The sequence below is a fragment of the Chiloscyllium punctatum genome, chromosome 34, assembly GCF_047496795.1.
Source record: "Chiloscyllium punctatum isolate Juve2018m chromosome 34, sChiPun1.3, whole genome shotgun sequence".
Taxonomy (NCBI): Eukaryota; Metazoa; Chordata; class Chondrichthyes; order Orectolobiformes; family Hemiscylliidae; genus Chiloscyllium; species Chiloscyllium punctatum.
Window position 1 is genome coordinate 23,261,546 of NC_092772.1, and position 22,237 is coordinate 23,283,782.

A 22,237-nucleotide genomic window follows, 5' to 3' on the forward strand; every position below is an offset into this window, starting at 1 on the left:
TATTTTCTTTCATTTTATTTGCTGTGCAAAAAGCTTTTGCAACATTTTAAAGCCAAAATTTAGAAACCTTGTGTTAAAGATAAATGTTAAATAAAATCCATCAAACCATCCCTCACTGAAAACTGATGTGGAAGTGCAATCTCCTGGAGAATCCCTGCCCACTCCTTCCTACCCGTGCTCCATGACTATATACATACCTGGGAGATAGCAGCAGGAGACCATTCAGCCTTTCAATCCTGCTCCACCATTCAATGGGAAACAGCTGACCATCCAGCTCAGTCTCCTGTTCCTGCTGTGTTCCAATCCCCTTTCATGACTTTACCTTGAAGAACTATATTTCAGTCCTCCTTTAGCCTCACTGCCTTTTGTTCCATTGGCGTTGTGGTGTTACTGTGTGGGTGTAGGTGGGGGTAATGTGATGGTGCTGCCTCCTGGAGGATGCACTCAGCGTCCCTCATCATCCTGCAGTAACAACAACTGGGTTTCAGCAATGAGAGATAGAACCCATTTCCAGGATATGGGCATCACTGGCTCAGCCAGCATTTATTCCCCATCTCTAGTTACCCTTGAGAAGATGGTAGTGAGCTCCTGTCTTGAACCATTCACAGTCCATTTGGCGCAGATAGACCGACAATGCTGGGAGAGAGAGTGTTGCAGGATTTTGGCCGAGTGATTCTCCAATAGACAATAGACAATAGACAATAGACAATAGATGCAGGAGTAGGCCATTCTGCCCTTCGAGCCTGCACCGCCATTCAATATGATCATGGCTGATCATTCCTAATTAGTATCCTGTTCCAGCCTTATCTCCATACCCCTTGACTCCACTATCTTTAAGAGCTCTATCCAATTCTTTCTTAAAAGAATCCAGAGACTGGGCCTCCACTGCCCTCTGGGGCAGAGCATTCCATCTTTGGTTCATCAAATACTGGTTAACTTAATCACAATCTGCATGTGATTTTGAGATTTCAGTCTGCAAATCTTCACCATCTAGCACCCTGTCTAAAGGAATATGTACAGATTAGAAATTCAGAACAGACAATTCTAGTTTCTCTGGAATATCTTTTTCCCCTTTCTCCCCCAAAAGCTGTAACCCTCCAGCCCACTTACTCTCTCCTACCATTCTGACTCTGCTACCCCCTAAAGTACACCCTCCCCATTCTCATGGAGTTGTTGATAAACAGGTCTCTGCCAGCACTTCCCGTGCCTGGTTAGAGTCTGCACACTTTCTGGGTTCACTTCCTTTCACTTCAGTTGCTGCAAGTCAATAATGTAACAGCAGAATGAAACAAAAGGAAACAGAAAGGGAGGTGGCAGATCCTGGACAGAAGAGGAACCTTCAGGCTGGGAGAATGGGTCAGATTCTTCCTTGTTTCCCATTGGTCAATTCCCACTGTTATGACAAGTTGCGAATGGAACTTGGTCCCATCTAGGCGTAGTGTCACTTTGACCCCCCCAACAGATCAATATTATAGGCAGATGCGTCCCTTCTCCAGCCATTCACAGTGTGAAATGCTTTCTGCTAGTTACCCCAAAGAACATGCTCCAAAACCCGTCCACATTCTGTCCATGTACATGGCTGGGTTTCCCCACACACGTGTGGTCCCTGCCTCAGGGCTTGTGGGAGTTGTAGTCCCCATGAAGCCTCTGGGGACCTGCCCCTGGAAAGTGAAAGAAAGTGTGGGCTGGAGGGTGTTGTCTATAGGATATCTATTCAGACACACAGGACATGTGGGCTGTCACTGGGATTTACTGAGACATCCACTTAGACACCCGGACTTCTGACGTAAGGAATATACATTCAGCCAATTGTGGGGTGGGGAGGGTAATAATGGGCAGCAGATTTTAAGCAGAGGTGGCTCAGTGGCGAGCACTGCTGCCTCACAGCGTCAGGGACCCGGGTTTGATTCCAGCGTTAGGCAACTGTGTGGAGTTTACACATTCTCCCCATGTCTGCATGGTTTTGTTCGGTGCTCCAGTTTCCTCCCACAGTCCAAAGATGTGCAGGTTAGGTGGATTGGTCAGGCCAAATTGCTCACAGGGTCCATGCATGTGCTGGTTAGGCAATTAGCCACGGGAAATGCAGGGTTACAGGGAATGAGTGGGTCTGAATGGGATGTTCATCATAGGGTTGGTGTGGAATCGATGGATGAATACCCTGTTTCTGCACTATAGGGACTCTATTCTATTCTCATGAGGAAGAATGTACTTATCTCGATGTGTTGTGAATCTGTGGAATTCCCTTTTCAAAATGCGGTGGATGCCAGGACAATGAGCCAATTTAATGAAGAGATACAGTTGTTGAATTTGCAATGGGTTGAAGGGTGAGAGAGAGCTGGCGGGAAAATCCAGTTGAGACAGAGGTGAGCTCAATCATCACTGTATTAAATGGTGGAGCTGGTTCGAAGGGCTGCATTGCCTCTCCTGTGCCCAGTGCTTATCTTCTTACAGTAATAACCAGAAAGATGAATCCAAAACTCACCATCTTCACCAAAGGAGATCTTCAGAAACAGCAGGATAGTCAGGTGGATTAGTGTTCCAAACTTAGATAGTGAGGAAGCGTGTAGGAGATAATGATTTTGCAATTTTAAACTGAGGGGAGACAGTGATTTATGATTTTAGACCTTGTGTTGTGAATATCTAACCTGTACTTTATTACAAAGCCAAGGTGGTCGCTGACAATGAAACCCAAAACTCCCAGGAAACATCGTCTCACCTCATAATCTGATAAAAAGACTTGTGATAAGTCTGATAGAATTTAGAACACAGATGGAAAGCGGGAAGATTAAATCCAATCCCAAGATCCTGAGCTTAAACGAAGGAGACTACAATAGGATGAGGCAGGAGTTGGCTAATGCAGACTGGAAGCAAAGACTTTACTGTGGGACAGTTCTCAGACAGTGGAGGAATATCAAAGTAATTTTTCAAATTTCTCAGCAAAAGTATATATCAGTGAAAAGGAAGGACTGTAGGAAAAGGAGTAATCTGCCATGTCTAAGGCAATAAGGGAGTCTATGAAATTGAAGTAGAAGGCATACAAATTGGCAAAGACCAAGGATAAATTCAGAGATTTTAAAACCTCAAAGATCAACAGAAAGCATGATGGATTTGGGGATAAAAAGTGATGAGTAGCTCTCCCCAGGGACAGAATAGCAGTTTACACTGCTCGAGGGGAACCTATTGTGTGGGGAACACATGGCCTCTGTAATTGTTGAAGCACTTAACTGTTACCATAGAGATAATCCTGATCAAGTTAAAAATCACAGCACACTCCAAAAGCTTGTACTTCCAAATAAACCTGTTGGACTATAACCTGGTGTTGCGTGATTTTTAACTTTGTCCACCCCACCCCAACCCTGGCTCCTGCACATCAGCATCCTGATAGAGAGCCCCACGGAAACTGAACTGCCTGTCAGGTACTTGAGGGAGCCACGGGGGCGTTGGGGGGGCGGGGGTGGTTAACCACAAAGTGCTGAACTGACCTCGACTTTCTAACTGCCGTTGCCATGGAGATAATACTGAGAGACAGTCTCTATTCAAGGTCCCAAACCACAAAGGTTTAAGAATGGGAGTGGCACATCGGACAGGCGGGGAGTTACCTGATGCTGCCTGGAGGTGTTTTGCATGTACACTATCCATGTAACTGCCATGTTTCATCAATAAAAGACTCAAAGAAGCCCTCTCAGAGTTCTGTGCCTGGTTATTCCTATCCAGCAGGGTTCAGGAATATGAGCACACAGCAGTCAGGCTTCACAGTGGAGGATACGAAGAACATGCCAGTAATTGATAAGGAGACTGAGGAAGGTGAGGACCAAGAAACAATCATTATCACGAAAGAGTTAGAGCTGGACAAGTTAATGGAGTTAAAGGTAGACAAGTCTCATTGCCCTGATGGAATACATCCCAGGATACCAACAGAGTTAGGGGGAGAAATAGCAAATGCACTTAGAGTTATAGCATCCTGCAGCAGAGACAGGCCCTTTGGCCCAAACTGGCCCATGCCAATCAGAATGTCCATCCACACTAACCCCATTTCCCTGCACTTGGCCCATCTGCTTCTGAAACTTTCCTATCCATGCATTTGTCCAAATGTCTTTTACTTGTTGTTAATATACCCACCTCAACCACTTCCACTGGCAGCTCATTCCATATACATACCACCTTTGTGTAGAACAGTTGCCCCTCAGTTTCCCATGTATTCTTTCTCCTCTAACTTTAACCTGATGCCCTCCAACACTTGAGTCCCTGGGAAAAAGACCGAGTTCATTCACCTTACCCATGCCTCTCATGGTCTTATACACTTCTATAAAATATTCCCCCACAGTGTCCTCTGCTCTAAACAAAAAAGTCCTCACTTGTCCAACCTCTCCCTGTACCTCAGACTCCTGAGACCTGGCATCATCCTTGTAAATTTCTTCTTCACCTTTCCAGTTGAATAACTGAAACCTACACTGCATTCATCACATTTCCCGTGTTTCCCTACGGCGCTGGAACCGATGTGACAACACCAATGGATTACATAATTCACTCTATTACAACAATCCCATTTTCATAGATTTTTCCATGATGCAGGAATCCTTTGGTCTTTCTGGTTTCATGGCTAATTGTCCTCATACAAAACCAATCTGTGGCTTGACTATTCCAGGGAAATGTGCCATGATTTTTTAGACTTTCAAAAACCAAGTCCCCACACTAACATGGACTTCACTGTCTCAGTACTTTTCCAGTCACACTGACATTTGAAATATTCACCCACGGACAGAATACACACCTTTCCTTCCAGATGAAAAGGCCAATGATATTCAGATCGGCACGGATCAAGTAACATGAAGTTTAGTTTGAATTTCTCAACTGCAAATCCCCCCTTTCAATACTCTATAACAGAGAAAACAGAAAGTGCTGGAGATCCTCAGCAGGTCTGGCAGCATCTGAAATGGTGACAGATGCAGGAAACATTGCAGCCTTGAAGAAGTGTTGAGATGATCACACCAGGCATGTGTGCTTGATGACCATTATGGATAAGATGGGGACAGGGATCCCTTTCTGGAAGGGCCTTGGTGAGACCACACCTGGAGTACTGTATACACCTTTGTTCCCCTTTTCCAAGGAAGGCTCTCCTGGTTATTGAGAGTGTGTAAAGGAGGATCACCAGATGAGTCCTGGGATGGGAAGATAGTTGAGGACTGCAGATGCTGGAAGTCAGAGTCTGTACAAAGTGGACCTGGGGAGGTGCAGCAGGTCAGGCAGCATCAGAGGAGAAGGAAGGTTGATGTTTTGGGTCAGGACCCTTTGTCAGTCTTGATAAATAGCCCTGACCCGAAACGTCACCTTTCCAGCCCCATCGTATTCATGCTGGTCATCAAGCACCTATTTATGCTAGTTCCACGTTCTGGCACTCAGCATGTAACCAATATTGTAGTGCTTGGTGTGATCATCTAAACACTTCAAAGCTGCAATGTTTCCTGCATCTGTCACCATTTCAGATGCTGATAGACTTGCTGAGGATCTCCAGCGCTTTTTGTTTTTATTGCAGATTTCCACCATTTTGCTGAAGCACAGAGTCATCGACATGTACAAAGCTCCAGATTTTGTTGACTCACCTTCCTAGGATGTCAGGACTGATGGATGAAGAGGGACTCAATCTTCATTTAATCCTCCTTTCCTTTGGCTTTCTGAGCCGCTAACTACATTAGTGGGCGGCACAGTGGTTAGCACTGCTGCCTCACAGCACCAGAGACCCGTGTTCAATTCTCGCCTCAGGTGACTGACTGTGTGGAGTTTGCACGTTCTCCCTGTGTCTGCGTGGGTTTCCTCCGGGTGCTCCAGTTTCCTCCCACAGTCACAAAGATGTGCAGGTCAGGTGAATTGGCCATGCTAAATTGCCCGTAGTGTTAGGTAAGGGGTAGATGTAGATGTAGGGGTATGGGTGGGATACGCTTCGGCGGGGTGGTGTGGACTTGTTGGGCCGAAGGGCCTGTTTCCACACTGCAAGTAATCTAATCTAATCTAAAAATCACTAATATTCTACCTCCCATTCCCTGTCCTGAATCTGACCCATCTAAGCCTACACTTTAGTTCCCATTCCCCTGCCAGACTAGTTACAAACTCACCAATAGAACTGGCAAAAGTCCCAACGGATGTGTCTCAGCTCTGCCCGGGGGTAACCGGTCAGGCTGGTACAGGTCCGTCCCCGAAACGGTCCCAGTGCCTGAAGAATCATAACCCTTCTCTGGTTACACCATTACCCCAGCCACACATCCAGCTGATCTACCTTCTCATTCCTGCTCTCATTAGCACATGGCACTGGGAGTAAGTCTGACATTATTACATTTCAGGAGCTACATTTTAATGTATCTCTGCTCTCCCTATATCCAGCTTTCAGGCCCTCATCCCTCTGTTTAGCGATGTCGTTGGTATCTGTGTGTTGCACCACCATGGGCTGTTTACCCTCCAGCTCCAGAACGTCCTGCAGCCACTCCATGATATCATGGATCTTGGCACCAGGGAGATTACATCCCATCCTGGATTCATGTCTGTGGGCACAGAAGTGCCAGGCTGTACCCCTGATTATTGAATCCCCTGTCATTATAACCCTGCCACTATCATTCCTCTTGGTCTCATCAGCAGAGCTCTCTGTGGTGTCATGAACCTGGCTGATGCTGATTTCCCAAGAAGCCACCCCACCCATTCCCGCCCTTACAGAATCCCAAGCGGTATACAGTATCTGTATGAGAAGGGGATAACAACAGGGGACTCCTGTACTCACTTCCTGAGCCTTTTACTCGATCTGATGTTCACCCATTCCCTTTCTGCCTGTGTAACCCTCACCTGCAGTGTGACTAACTCACTAAACGTGCTGTCCATAACATACTCAGTATTGCAGATGCTCCACAGTGAGTCTACTCTCAGCTCCAGCTTTGAAAAGCAGTTTCCCAGTAACTGCAGATGGGAACCCTTCCTGCACACATAGCCGTCAGGGACACTGGAAGCGGCCCTTATTTCCCACATTGTGCAAGAGGTGCACACCACAGGTCTGAGGGCTCCTGTCACAACGTCTCTCTACATTCATCTAGTTACTCCCATTAAGAGAATTTAAATGAGTGAGTAACCTTCCTTCACTTCAAACATGTCCATTATAATAACAAAAAAAAATCTTTACTTAAGCTGATATGTCACACTTTAAAAACTTAAATACTCCACAGGTATCACTGACAAATTGGCTATTCCCATTGGGACTGTGAATTTCTGAAAGGCCTGAACTAAAACGGAGTTTCAGCTTCACCTTCTCCCTGTCTCACCTCACTATTTACACCCAACTGCAAAACACTCTCATTGAGCCAAGCAGCCCTCACAGTGCAGCCCTGCCATTTTCATTGTCTGCTCACACCTACACTTCCCTCATCCTCCTGTACTGTTCCAATGCACCTCAATGGGAGCTCAGACCAGCATTGCATCTTTCAATTCAGCCCTTTGTAACCCCAGAGTCAAAATGGACTTCAGCAGTTTCTGAATGAACAGACAGTTGTCAGAATCTGGAACGTTCCACCTGAAATGGTGCTGGAATTTGAGTCCACGAGAAATTTGCAGAGAATTGGAAGTCGGGAGTTTACAGATTAACATTATAAAGTGGATGAGTGAGACTAAATCTGACAGCTCCTGCAAAAAGACGAGGTGTAATTTGGATAAATCTGTGCTCTCTCTCAGGCCAATACCTCCTTCCACAGCTAGAGGGCCAAGAATTGAACACATACCCCAAGGGTGATCCAACCATGAACTTGAACATCGTTCTGCTTTTGGCTTGACAAAAATATTGAAGATATATTTTCCCACAGACAGAACAGACAAACCTTTCTCGTTCCACAGTTAAATCCCAATGATATTCAGATCCTGAGGACTCTGCTATCTGGAGAAACTTGTTTATTGAGATCCCAGTCTCAATTATCCTCAATTAATATCCTATAAAATGAATTCACAAAACAAAGCTCAGTCAGTGCATGATGAACAGTGAAGGTAAACACTTCTCTTGGTATGTGTTTGATGTGTAAATGCTCCTCTTCAAATCACCCCGCCCCCACCCAGGAAGAGGACCCGTGCATGCTCCTTGCTGTACCTTGCCCCAAATAAAGATGGTGGCCATAACCCAGGACTTCTCACTACCTGAGGCCCAAGCCATCTTCCCCTTTGCTGCAAACGTGGGACCAAGAGTTTCTAATTCAGACTAACTACCTGCCCAGAGTGTAACTAAACCCTCCCAGTCTACACTGATACATTTCATCTGGTTTCTGCTGCCACTTTCCCCTTTCCGCCTCCTACACACACCATGGGTCATCATGGGTCCAGTGACCCTTCCTCAGAACCGATGACAGCTGGGAAAATTAGAATCCCTTCAGGAAACAGGCCCTTTGGCCCAACAATTACACACCCACCCTCCGAAGTTTATCCCACCCAGACCCATTCTCCTATTCTATTACTCTCTATTTCCCCCGAACTAATGCACATCCCTGAACCCTACGGGAACCTTAGCTGGGCCAATTCACCGAACCTACAGATCTTTGGACTACAGGAGACAGGGGTTAAAGAGTAAATAATAGGTGGGGACAGAGCCCAAAGAGACACAGGATCATTTGGAAAGATAAAGGAGTGGGAAGGTGGAAAGCTGTTAATGGAGGAGACAGGAACCTTCTCGCATCTCAGTGGCGGTGGTGGAAATGGTGGCTGATGATCTACATTGTGCTGCAAAAAAGAACCTGAGCTTCCAGTTGCCTGCTCATTAACACACAAGACTGTTCCCTGTCCAACATCTGTCTCATGCTTACTGCAGTGTTCCAGTGAAGTTTGATGCAAGCTGGAAGAACACTTCAGAACATACCAAATGGCTTCCTATTTCAAGGACTGCAATTTCCCCTCCCATGTGGTCAACAATGCCCTCCAGTGTATCTCCTCCACTTCCCACACCACTGCCCTTGAACCCCACCCCTTCAAATGCAACAAAGATGGAATCCCACCATCCTCACCTTCCACCCAGATACAACGCATCATCCTCTGCTCTTTCCACCATCAGATCCAAGCACCTGAGATATATTTCCCTCCCCACCCCTTTCAGCATTCCACAGAGACCATACCTTCTGTGACTTCCACGTTAGATCCACACTCCCCACCAACCCACACTCCACTCTAAGCACCTTCGCTTGCCACTGCAAGAGGTGGAAAACCTGTGCCCACACCTTCCCTTTAACTCCATCCAAGGCACCACTGGATCCTCCCACATCCAGCAGAGATTTCCCTGCTCACCCAAACACCTCACCGATTGTGTCCCTTGCTCTCAGGACGCCAAATTGTGGAATATTCCATGGAACATTTCTGGGACACATGCACCAACCAACCCCACCGCCCTGTAGTCGACCACTTCGGTTTCCCCCCCACCCCCTCCGTCACCACGCTGCCAAGGACATGCAAGTCCTCCATCCCCAACTCCGAGCCACCCGGCACCTGGAGGAAGAACACCTGATCTTCCATCTTGGGAAGTTTCAACCACACAGCATGAAGGTTTCCTCATCTCCCATCCCCCACCCCCCACCTTATCTCAGATTCAACCCTCCAACTCGGCACTGGCCTCTTGAACAGTCCCACCTGTCTATCTTCCTTTCCAATTATCCATTCCACCCTCTCACCACTACCCTCCATCTACAACCACCTATTGCCTCCCTAGCTCGCTTCCCCCAACCCCAAACACCCCTCCCTATTTATCTCTCAGCCGTATTCCACCACCCACATTTCTGATGAAGTGCTGACATGCCCAATACATCAATTCTCCTGCTCCTTGGATGCTGCCTGACCTGCTGTGCTTTTCCAGCGCCACATTTTAACACTAACTGGAAGAACAACACCTCATCTCCCAATCGGGAACCCTGCAACCCTCTGGCTTCAACATCAAATTCAATAATTTTAGGTCCTGAACTCTCCCACGTCCTAGTGTCTTTGCCCCCTACCCCACATACCAGGCCTTGTTATTACGTAGCCTGCCATTACACACTACCTATGGTTAGCCACTAACAGTCCCCATAAACAGCTCTTCACCCTCCCCCTGTCCGATCGTTATTCACTCCTCTGTCCAACTGCTCCTCTCTCTCTCTTTGGACTCTATCCCCACTTATCATTTACTCCTTAATCCCTACCTTCTGCGTAAAAACAGACTCTTTTTTTCTCAGTAACATCAGTTCCTGAGGAAGCATCACTGGATCGAAAATGCGAACTGATTTCTTTTCACAGATGCTGCCAGATCTGCTGAGCTTTTCCAGTACCTTCTGGTTGTTGTGTGTGATTTACAGCATCCGAAGTTCTTGTGGTTCTAATTTACCCGGAGTATCTAATTCAGGTCCAGCAGACTGAAACAGTGTTTATCAACCTTCTCAGTCCACACTAACTCCATCTCTCTCCCAGTATCTGCTGTCTCTCCCACTCCTTCACATTCAGTCCCCTCTCACAGTGACACTGCACCTGCAAAGCTGATGGTCATGTGTTGGCCTGCTGGACCCACCCCTCATTCACTCCCATTGGCTGGAGGATCACGCCAACTCTCCTATTGGTTTGAAGCTGTGTCAATCAGCCAGGCCCCATTGTGACCCGAGTGGTGGGATCCTCCCAGGTGCATCAGAGGCTGAGGGGTGACCTCATAGAGGTTTATAAAACCATGAGGGGCAATGGGTAGGATAAATAGACAAGGTCATTTCCCTGGGGTCGGGGAGTCGAGAATGAGAGGGCATAGGTTTAAGATGAGAGGGGAATAATTTAAAATGGATCTGAGGGGCAATATTTTTCCCCACTGAGGTTGGTGCGTGTATGGAATCTTCTGTCAGGAAGTGGAGGATGTTGGTACAATTAAACGATTTGGCATCTGGATGGTAATATGAATAGGAAGGGTGTAGAGTGATATGTGCCAAGTGTTGGTAAATGGGTCTAGATTAGGTTGGGATATCTGGTCAGCATGGACCAGTTTAACCAAAGGGTTTATTTTCATGCTGTACATCTCTACGGCTCTGCCCTGCATTGGTTCATCATTCACAGTGAATGGGTCAGTATCACAGAGCACAGGGACTGGAGGCTATTCAGCCCATTGGGGCTGTACTCTCTTCCTCTGGAGATGGTGCCAGTCTATCACAACTCACCTCCCATTTGGACATAGCCCTCCAAATCCTTCCTTAAAAATGTTAAATTTCAAAATTGTTTTGACAATAGCTACTGAATCTGCATCCAGCTGTTGGTCAAACTGTTCCAGATGCTCAGAACTTACTGAGTAAAAAAATCTTGACATTTTTCTTTGCATTATTTGCCAGTCACCTGAAAATAGTTACTAAAAATTGTGACGTTAAAAACTTCTCACTCTGTCTCTCTGTAAATGAAATACCCTGGAAACAAATCAACTCCTGGTCAAAATCACTGCTTAACCTTCTCAGCTCTAAGGAGAATTGTCTGGCCTTCTGGTAACTCTCCATAAAAGAGAAACCTATCTTAATTTTAATTTATTAGCATCATAGAGATGTACAGCACAGAAACAGACCCTTCAGTTCAACTTGTCCATGCCGACCAGATATCCTAAATTAATCTAATCCCATATGCCAGCCCTTGGCCCATAGCCTTCAAAACCTTTCCCAATCACATATCCAGTGAGATGCCTTTTCAATGTTGTAACTGTACCAGCCTCCACACTTTCTCTGGCAGCTCATTCCATACACATACTACGTTCAGCTTGAAACTTTGCCCCTAATATCCCTTTTCAATCTTTTCCCTCATGCCTGTGCTTTCTAGTTTTGGACTCACCGAAACAGGAATAAGATCCTGGCTGTTTGCCCTTAATGATTTTATCAACCTCTATGGTCACCTCTCAGCATCCGATTCTCCAGTGAAAACAGCCTCAGTCTATTCAGCATCTCCCTATAGCTCAATCCCTCAACCCTGGCAACGTCTTTGCATCTTTTCTGAATCCTTTCAAGTTTCACAATATCATTCCGATAGCGGGGAGACCAGGACTGAAAGCAGAATTCCAGAAGTGGCTGAAGGAATGTCCTGTACAGCCGCAAAATGACGTCACAACTCCTGTACGCAATGCACTGACCAATAAAGGCACGTACACCAAACACTTTCTTCATTACCCTGCCTATCTATGATTCCACTTTCAAGGAATTATGAACCTGCACTCCAAGATCTCTTTGTTCAGCAACACTCCCTAGGACCTTCCCATTAAGTGTAGAAGTCCTGCCTTGATTTGCTTTTCCAAAATGCAGAACCTCACATATATCTAAATTAAACTGCATCTGCCACTCCTCAGCCCATTTGATCGGAGTCTCATTGTACTCTCAGGTAACTTTGCTGTCCACTGCACCTCCAATTTTGGTGTCTATTGTAAACCTACTAACCATAGCTCCGATATTCACATAGAAATCATTTATCTAAATGGCAAAAAGCAGTGGACCCAGCACCCAGCCTGACAGCATATTGCTCATCACAGGCTTCCAGTCCAAAAAGCATCCTGCACTATGACACTGACTGCTCAGCAAGGTTAGAGCTCATGGCATACAGGGAGATCTAACCATTTGGATACAGAACTGGCTCAAAGGCAGAAGACAGAGGGTGGTGATGGAGGGTTGCTTTTCAGACTGGAGGCCTGTGACGAGTGGAGTGTTACAAGGATCACTGCTGGATCCACTACCTTTCGTCATTTATATCAATGACTTAGAATGTGAACATAGGAGGTAAAGTTAGTGAGTTGACACCAAAACTGGAGGTGTAGTGGACAGTGAAAAAGATTACCTCAGAGTACAATGGGATCTCGGTCAGATGGGTGAATGGGCTGAGGAGTGGCATTTTGGGAAAACAAATTTTAGTAGTACTTATACACTTAATGGTAAGGTCCTGAGGAGTGTTACTGAACAAAGAGACCTTGGAGTGCAGGTAGATAGGATAGTGAAGGCGGCATTTGGAATGCTTGCCTTTATCGGACTAAGTATTGAGTACAGGAGTTATGAGATCATGTTGCAGCTGTACAGGACATTGGTTAGGCCACTTTTGGAATGTTGCGTACAAATCTGGTCACCCTCCTATTGGAAGGATGTTGTGAAACTTGAAAGGGTTCAGAAAAGATTTACAAGAATGTTGCCAGGGTTGGAGGATTTGAGCTAGGCTGGGGGGTTAAATAGAGGTTGAATAGATTGGGGCTGTTTTCCCTGCAGCGTCGGAGGCTGAGAGGTGATCTTATCGATGTATATGAAAACCTGAGGTGCATGGATAGGATAAATAGACAAAGTATTTTCCCTGGCGTCGGGGATTCCAGCACTAGAGGACATAGGTTTATGGTATGAGGGGAAAGACTTTAAAGAGACTTGAGAGGCAACGTTTTCACACAGAGGGGGTACGTGTATGGAATGAGCTGCCAGAGGAAGTGGTGGAGGCCATTACGATTGCAACATTTAAAAGACATCTTCATGTGTATATGAATAGGAAGGATATGGGCCGGGTGCTGACAGGTGGGACTAGATTACATTGGGATATCTGATCAGCATGTACTGGTTGGACCGACAGGTCTCTGTTTCTGTGCTGTCCATCTCTGACTGTTTGACCTTCCAGCCAATTCCGTATTCAAACAGCTAGTTCCGCCAGAATTCTATGGTATTGAACCTGCTAACCAGTGTGTTATGTGAAACCTTGTGTCTTTCTCAAGTCCAAGGTACTGATTTCAATTCACAAAGCCATGCTGACTCTCCCGAATCATTTCTTGCCTTTCCAATGACATGTAAATCCTGTCCCTGAGAATCCCTTCCAACAACTTCTGTGCCACTGACTTCAGGCTCACCGGTCTATAGTTCCCTGGCTTTTCCTTACCACCTTTCTCAAATAATGGCACCCATCTTCCAGCACCTCACCTGTGGCGATCGATGATACAAATATCGCAGCGAGGGGCCCGGCAAAAGCTTCCCTATTTACCCACAAAGTTCTGGGATACACCTGATCAGATTCCAGGGATTTATCCACCTTTATGCATTTTAAGACATCCAGTACCTCCTCCTCTGTAATATGTACACTTGCCAAGTTATCACTATTTATTTCTCCAACTTCTCTAACTTTCATATCCCCTTTCATTAAAATCTGACATCAAATACTTAAAATCTCTCCCACCTCCTGCTGTTCCATAGACAGTCTTGTTGATCTTTGAGGGTGGCTATTCTCTGCCTAGTTATTCTTTTCTCTTTAGTGTATTTGTAGAATCTCTTTGGATTCTCCTTAAACCTATTTCCCAAAGCTATCTCATGTCCCCTTTTTTGCCTCCTGGTTTCCCGTGAGTATACTCCGACTGCCCTTATCGTCCTCTATGGATTCACACAAACACAGTGGGGTCTGTACCTGCCATATCCTTCCTTCATTTTCTTGACCAGAGCCCCAATTTCTCAGGTCATGCAGCATTCTCGACGCTTCCCAGCCTTGGCCTTAACAGGAACATACTGTCTGTGTACTCTCATTGTCGCAGGCCTATGGAGGATGTGGCAGATGATGACAGAGAAACAATCATTATCAGTAAAGAGGTAGTGTTGGGAAAGCGAACAACTCATCGTTATCTCTGTAATTCCTCTCTAGCCTCAGAACTATCACTATCTCTGGGATCAAAAACATCTCAATCTCTGCAACATCCTCCAACCTCTAATCTCCTCCAGTCTCAACACACTTTCTATCTTTAATCTTTTCCACCCTCACAAATCTCTGTGATGTGCCTTTCTTTAATTCCAGCCTTCAGGATAACCCATTTCTATTTCAGATTCCTGCACCCTGAGCTCCACAATGTCCCGCTTAACCTCTGTCACATTTTCCTCCAAAAAACATTAATCAATCACGTATCACCTATTCTAATATCACCTTCTCTGACCCGGTTGCTATTTGTGGCTTGTCATATTCCTATATTACGCGTCTGTGGTCTACAGGACGGAAAACGGTTTTGTGGTCCATTGGGTTTATGCTGTAAAGAAATCTCCCAGCTAACTATTTTAATTCCATTTTCCAGCACAGAGCCCATAGACCTGTCAGCCTTGGCATTGCAAGTGTGTTCCTAAATAGATTTTAAATGCCTTCGGGATTTCTGTCTCTCACTCTCTTCCAGACAGTGAGGTTTAGTGCAACTGTTGCTCTATGCTATCACCCACAGGGTTCAGAGCAGCTGGGTCTGTGCGAACCACAGATCGCCCACACATTGTGAAGGATGGCAGGGTCCCTGAGACGGGGCACAGGAGATTTACCAGGATGGTTCAAGGAATGGGGGATTTTAGTTGCAGAATTTGTGGGGCTTTTTTAACACTAATTGTTCACGTGACATGTGTGTTGCTAATACACATCAAGAATAACCATCCGCAATTAATGGACTCTCCTTTTCAACCTCTCCCCTTGCATGTGCTGTGGTAATATTCAGGTTAACCACTACCAGATATCTCTCTATAATGAGAGAGCAGTCCTATGGTCGGGTAGGACAATGCTGACTTGGTCTTTTACACAGTGATGCCACTGTCCCTCGAGGGTGGGGAAAGGGAATGCTGAAGGTGGTGGATGGGAAACCACTCAGGTACAGTGCTTTACCCTGGAGGATGTTCACTTTCTTTAATATTGTTGGGGGGGGGGGGGGTGCACTGATGCAGGCAAGTGGAGAATGTTCCAACACAATCCTGATGTGTACCTTATAGAGAGAAAACAGACATTGGAGAATCAGGGGTTTGGGGAAACTGAGGAGTTCTCCTTGTAGCAAAGGAAATTTGGCGAGCTGTGACAAAGCGGTTTACAAAAGTTACACGTTGTAATAATAAACCTTAGACCCATCAGCTCATTATACAAGGGTTACAGGACACATGTTGAAGATTTGGGAAGATCTATTGAGAGGATGGTTTGATTCAAAGGAGATCTTTTATTCAGCAAATGGTATTGATCTGGAACACAATACTCTCACACAATATGAATATCCAGGTCCTGATGAATGGAGTAATTCTGTCAGAGTTTGGCATTAGAGTGACGGAGATTACCATCTGAATATCTGCCTGTAATACAAGTTTATAAAATCCGTCACTGTCAGTTCAAGTTTGAAACTCATACAATCCCCTCCTCCTGGCCCAGGAGGACTGTACACATTACCCCTGGCGGAGGTTAGCAGGAACTTCAAGGGCAAATCTATGTGGGTATTGATGAGTTTCCACCTTGGGACTTCATGTGACTGAACATGAGACAGAATGTCCCAAGATTCAGTGAGATGTGGAGAGCAGGATTTCCTTCCTTTTCTTTCCTTCCGTTCTGCCGCTGTGCCTCATCAATAAGACATGGGGGTGTGGAAGGCTCATGCACCTTGATGGGCAAGTTGTCTCCATTCTGACCAATGGGCAACAAGGTCCTACCAGTCATGAAACAGAGTATCCCTGAAAGATAGCAACTGAGCATGCTTCCCACTGCCCAGTGCTCACAGTACATGTTTCGAATAATGAGGGGGGAAATCTCCGAGAAAAAGCATAACAGGAAAGTTCCAAAAGGATTATAAACAGTTTACAGAGAGATATTCACAGGAAACCTGGGCAACAAGTTGGCAAATAGAGTATAACTTGGGATAAACTGTAGAAAGCTGCACCACAAAGGGACTGGGGGAAAATGAGCAGGAAACACAGAAAGCGAGCACACAGTTACAACATGGAATCAGGAAGGGGAATGGAATGCTGTCCCTTATTTCAAAGAGTTTGCAATATAAGAGTTTGGAGTATATACCTTCGGGCAACTAAACAAATGGCAACTGAGACCACATCTGGAGTAACGTGAACAGATTTGGTCACTTTAGTTCATGAAATAGAGCAGTTTATTGGAGGCATTTCAGAGAAGATCCATTGGGATGATCCCTGTTTTGAAGGGATTATCCTGTAAGCAAAGGCTGAATAAGTTGGGAATATACTCACTGGACTTTGGAAGAATGAGAGATGATCTCTTTGAAACATACAGAATGCTGTCGAGGTTTGACAGGGTAAATATGGAGAGGATGTGTCCCATTACGGGTGAGTCTTGAACCAGATTCTGGGTCAGTCGCGGAATCAAGGATTCTGTTTCAGATTTGTTAAGTTAAAGGCAACACCGACACAGGTTAGGGTTTCAGTCGCAATGAAGCTGGGGTGAGAAGGAGACAAGCAGCATTTTAGAGATTGGAATTCCTGGTGTTTGTGATTGTGTAGATGTCTGATCAGAAGGACACCTTGGGGTCAGATATGAAAGCAATATTGTGAAGAGTGTAGACACTTCCCAGTGAGAGGGAGGGGCACAGCAGTAAGGGAAATGAATTTGGAATAGCATCTGAAGGCAATGGGTTTAACAATTGCGGTGTTTCATTGGAGTGAATTGCAGCTAATCGAAGCGTGGTAAGCAGTTTGATAACTGAGTAATAGTGGAGTAATGGAGAGGGATGATGGGGAGGGAGAGCTGGACATTGTCAGTGTACATGTGAAACCTAACACAGTGCTTTTGGGCGATGTTACCTCGTGGCAGTATGTAGGTGAGAAACAGGACGGACTAAGGATAGATCCTGGAGGGACACCAAATACAATGAATTCAGAAAGGGAGAGTGGAGATGGAGCAGGATTTTCCAATGATGGTGAGGTCAAATATTAGGTTTTAGCAGAATTGGAGAGAAGGACATAACCAGAAAAGACAGACAGACAGCTCATGGAACAATATCTGTGAATTGCAAGGCGGGGGGTGGGGGGGAGGTGCAGGCAGAAATGACGGTGACAAGCAGGAGGATGAGACAGAGATTTGGAATGTCCATGATTTAGCTACACTCGGGTAAATGGCCAAGATGACCTCAAATAAGGCTTGACAAGGGACTCTAGGAAATGCAAGTTTAGGACTTAGGAGCATCCTTGTGGGGCAGAATGGCTTGGTGGGCTTGTGGAGAGGGAGGAAAGAAGCAGAGGCAGCTGATCGGATTGTTTCAATGTTATTGACAGAGAAACTCCATGTGCTCCTCACTCTTGTTGTTGGATGGAGGAGACAGGATAATGGACATTTGTTTATTGTTTTGGAAATAAAAACAAACCTGTGATAGTGATTCTAAAAATAAGTGAACAAACCTGTCGTATTTATCAAGAATATTAAAATATACAACTGAAGTTCAGGTTTGAATCCCAAATTGGTAGAGGGTGGCTCTGAAGTCAAGAAAAAATTAACTGGAATGAAGAATCTACTGTTTGCCATGGAACCATTGGGGATGTTTTTCTGCTATTGACAATGTCCTTGAGGGAAAGAAACCCGACAGTGGACCATCAAGTCACTCATTGTATTAATCACTGCTCAGACTCAACAAAGGAATGAAACTGGATGGACCACATTACATCTACCAATGCACTGGAAAATACAACCACACAATCAGCCCTCTTGACCCTACAACTTCGGCCTCACTGTGGGCCAACAACAGCAGCAGAACTGTACTCCAGCCCAATCTGAAATCTCATGGCCTGATATCCCCCACTTAACCATTAACATCAAGCCAGGGGAATCAACCCTGGTTCAATGGTGAATGCAGGAGGGCATGCCAGGAGCAGTACCAGGCATACCTAAAAATGAGGTGCCAACCTGGTGAAGCTACCAAACCTGCATGCCAAACACCACAAGCAACACTAAATAGAACTAAGTGATCCCATAGCCAATAGATTAGATGTGAGTTCTGCAGTTCTGCCACACCTAGTCAAGAATAGTGATGGACAATTAAACAACTTACTGGAGGAAGCATCACAGATATCCCCACCCTTACCGATGGAGGGGTCTCACACATTCATGCAACAGATAAGAGGACAGCATTAGCAGCGATTTTCAGCCAGCAGTGCCAAGTGGATGAGCCTTCTCCATTGGTCCCTGACATCACAGATATGAATCGACTTGGTTGAAAACTCATTTCAAATCAGATCAAGAAATGGATAAGCAGTGTAAAGGTATGGGCCCTGCCAATATTCTGGCAATAATAATGTTGTCTGTGCTCCAGAACTTGCTGCCCACCAAGGCAAGTACTGCTCCAACACTGGCACCTACCGACTTTGTGGAACATTGCTCAGGGATGTTCCAACACAAAAAAACAGGGCAGATCCAACTCAGCCAATTCCCCTCCATCAGTCCACACTCGCTCAGCAGTGACGTGATGGAAGGTGTCATCAACAGTGCTGTCACGCAGCTGCTCAGTGATGCCCATTTTGGGTTCTGCCAGGGCCACTCAGTTCCTGAGCTTGTTACACACTTGATTCACATACTGACAAACAGCTGAATGAGGTGAGGATGACAGGCCAGACCCCCTCCAAGACCACTATTTCGACTTCAGTGATATCACCTGACCTCACCACAGTCTCAGCTCATTTGCTGAACCTCTCATTCATTCCTTTTGTTAACACTCGATTTCATTGTCTAAACCCACTCCTGGCCAGCATCCCACAGTCACCCTCCCGATAATCTCAAGAATATTGAAAACTCGACTGCCGAAGTGCTCACTTGTACCAAAACTTGCTGATCAATCAAAAGACTCCCATTTATAAGTGACAACAATTTACTTTCGCACCTTTGAATTAATTGCTGGCTGTAATTATTCCTATCTCCCTGCACCACACACCTTTTCATATCTCAATAACTCATTTTAGTTCAGACTCTCAATGATGTGTTTAGTTTTGAGTTCACCTGTGTGACTGTTTCTATAGACTCCAAGGGAACATGGTCTGGAATCCCCACTCTAACTCTCTAAGATCTACTTTCTTCCTTTAAGGCATTCTTGAAAAACTGCTTATTTGGCAATGGTTTTGGTCACTGGACACAATATTCTCCATCTGTAGCCTTATGTCAAAAGTTCTCAATAATATTTTTGTGAAATTAAAACCATGATGATTTGTACAGATATCTTCTACTCTTCAATATCGCTGAGTGAATAATCTGTAATGTCTCTTACCCAACCACGTTGTGGGAGCACCTTCACCACACAAACTGCAGCAGTACAAGGAAGTCAAACATCACCCTCTCCACAGGCAACAAGGCTTTGGCATTGATCACTTGTTTCTGTGGAAGGTGAAATACACAGTTGATGTTTCAGGGAGTGCAATATGAATTACAGGGAATGAAAATGGTGCAGAATTTGACTGTCAGAAAATTGAAGGAAAATGCACTCACTTATTGGAAAAAAGAATTCTTGACCGTCAAAGATATTGTGGAAAAGATAAACTGATAATGGAACATCATACGGTCAGGAGCCGGGCAGCAGTGGACAATTCATTTGCATTCCTGAAGAAGGGCTTATGCCGAATCGTTGATACTCCTGCTCCTCGGATGCTGCCTGCGCTGCTGTGTTTTTCCAGCTCTACATTTTTCAATTCATTTACAAAGCAGCTGTGAAAGTAATAGTAAAATACTATACAGAGCAAAAATATACCCACGAGAGACTGAAGAAGCTAGATAATCAGAGAACCCAGAGGTGAACCAGTGCAGAGTTCACTTTTATGATCCCACAGTCAAAGATGTCTAACACAGAAACAGACTTCTTCGGTCCAACCTATGCCAACCAGATAGCCTAACCTAATCTACCTAAATGAAACCCTTTTTGGCACTCCGCAGCCCATTGGCCCATCTGACCAATATCCCACTGTACTCTGAGATAACCTTCTTCATTGTCCACAATACCTCCAATTTTGGTGTCACCTGCAAACTTACTAACTATACGGCCTCTATTCACATCCAAATCATTTAAATGAATGACGAAACAAATCCAGAAAAAAGTCCATTTCTCTGGGTTTGAATGTGCTCTGTGTAAATCCTGCCCTCTGACTCTTTTTACCAGGGAAGGCTGTACATACATCCCTCTGAACTTTGCCCCCTACAAAGATGGCGGCCGCGCACGTGTCCAGTGAATCATTGCCCCGAATAAAGATGGCGGCGCTCACTCGGGCCGATTACTCAACGAGACATATTCCCGTTTGCTGCAAAAACGGAACTGTAAGTTTCAAATTTATATTTTCCGATGTGCAGCAAATGATTGTAAAACCTCTCAGACCATACCAACACCATTTCCCTCCCGCTTCCTGCTGTTTATTTCTTTCCTTACCGACTGCTCTCCGCACACACACATTCCGAACATCCGCGCCCACCGTGAGGATGATCACGTGGTATAGTCTAGTCCCGTCCTTATTCCCTGATTGGCCGGAGGACCAACTGCCCCGCCAGGTCCTCCAGCTCCGCCCCTGCCTTTCCATTGGTCCGCCGCTGACATCAATCACACCTGTCGATGACAACCAGATATCCTAACCTAATCTATCTATATTAATTTTTTTTTTTCTTTTTTTTTTGTGAGACACAGTGAAAGACACAAAGTGCACAGATCTTTATTCAATTTCCACCACCAGGAAGATAGGAAAGACACCCGAGTGGCCAGTGACAAGCAGCACTCCAGTTCTTTTTTTCTTTTTTTTTTTCAGTGGACACCCGCGTGCTCCTTCTCCAAGGACACCCAGGCCATCTATCTATTTTAATCCCTTCTGCCTGTCCTCAGCCCATTGGCCCATCTGATCAATATCCCATTGTATTCTGAGATAACCTTCTTCATTGTCCACAATACCAACTGTTGGCTGAAGCTTGTGCACTGCTTCGTGGCTTTTGTTGCTGTTTCTCAATTACAAGAGTGAGGGACAAAGTTAAAATCCCACAACCATCTGATGAAGGACCGGCAAAGTAGTGTTTCCAAATAAACCGGTTGGACTATAACCTGGTGTTCTGTGAATTTTAATTTTGTCCATCCTAATCCAACACCAGCACCTCCAAGTCACGAGTGATGGAGGCATGCATAATATAAGAACAAAAGATCAAGGAAAAAGAGAAGGCCGTCCTGCCCTTCGAGCCTGCTCTACCATTCAATAAGATCATGGCTGATCATTTTGTGGATGCAGAACCATTTACCCACGTTCGCAGCATATTCCTTAATTAATTATTTCTTTTTTAAAAAATTAACTTAGCTTTAAAACCGTTCATTGAACTAGCATCAACTACTTCCCTGGGTAATGCACTCCTATCGAGGTCAAGACGTTCCTTCTCAATTCACTCCTAAATTTGCTGCCTCTAACCTTGTGGTGATGCCCTCTTGTCCGAGCTTCGTCTGCCAGTGGATACATCCTCTCTACTTCTATTTTATTTCTTCCATTCATTATTTTATATCTATCCATTC

The 22,237-nt window shown here is 45.2% G+C and overlaps 1 long non-coding RNA gene across 4 annotated transcripts; it reads right to left on the minus strand.

Annotated features, from left to right (window-relative positions):
- Window positions 1–906: 906 nt before the first annotated feature.
- Window positions 907–21,185, minus strand: LOC140458777 (uncharacterized). Of its 4 annotated transcripts, XR_011953691.1 has the most exons (6): window positions 21,125–21,185; window positions 20,197–20,412; window positions 19,979–20,085; window positions 14,395–14,520; window positions 7,848–7,956; window positions 913–1,002 (listed from the first exon to the last, which is right to left on the minus strand). It is a non-coding gene; the product is annotated as an uncharacterized lncRNA (long non-coding RNA). The 4 variants fall into 4 exon arrangements; XR_011953693.1 differs by lacking the exon at window positions 14,395–14,520; XR_011953694.1 differs by lacking the exon at window positions 7,848–7,956.
- Between the last annotated feature and the right edge of the window lie 1,052 nt (window positions 21,186–22,237).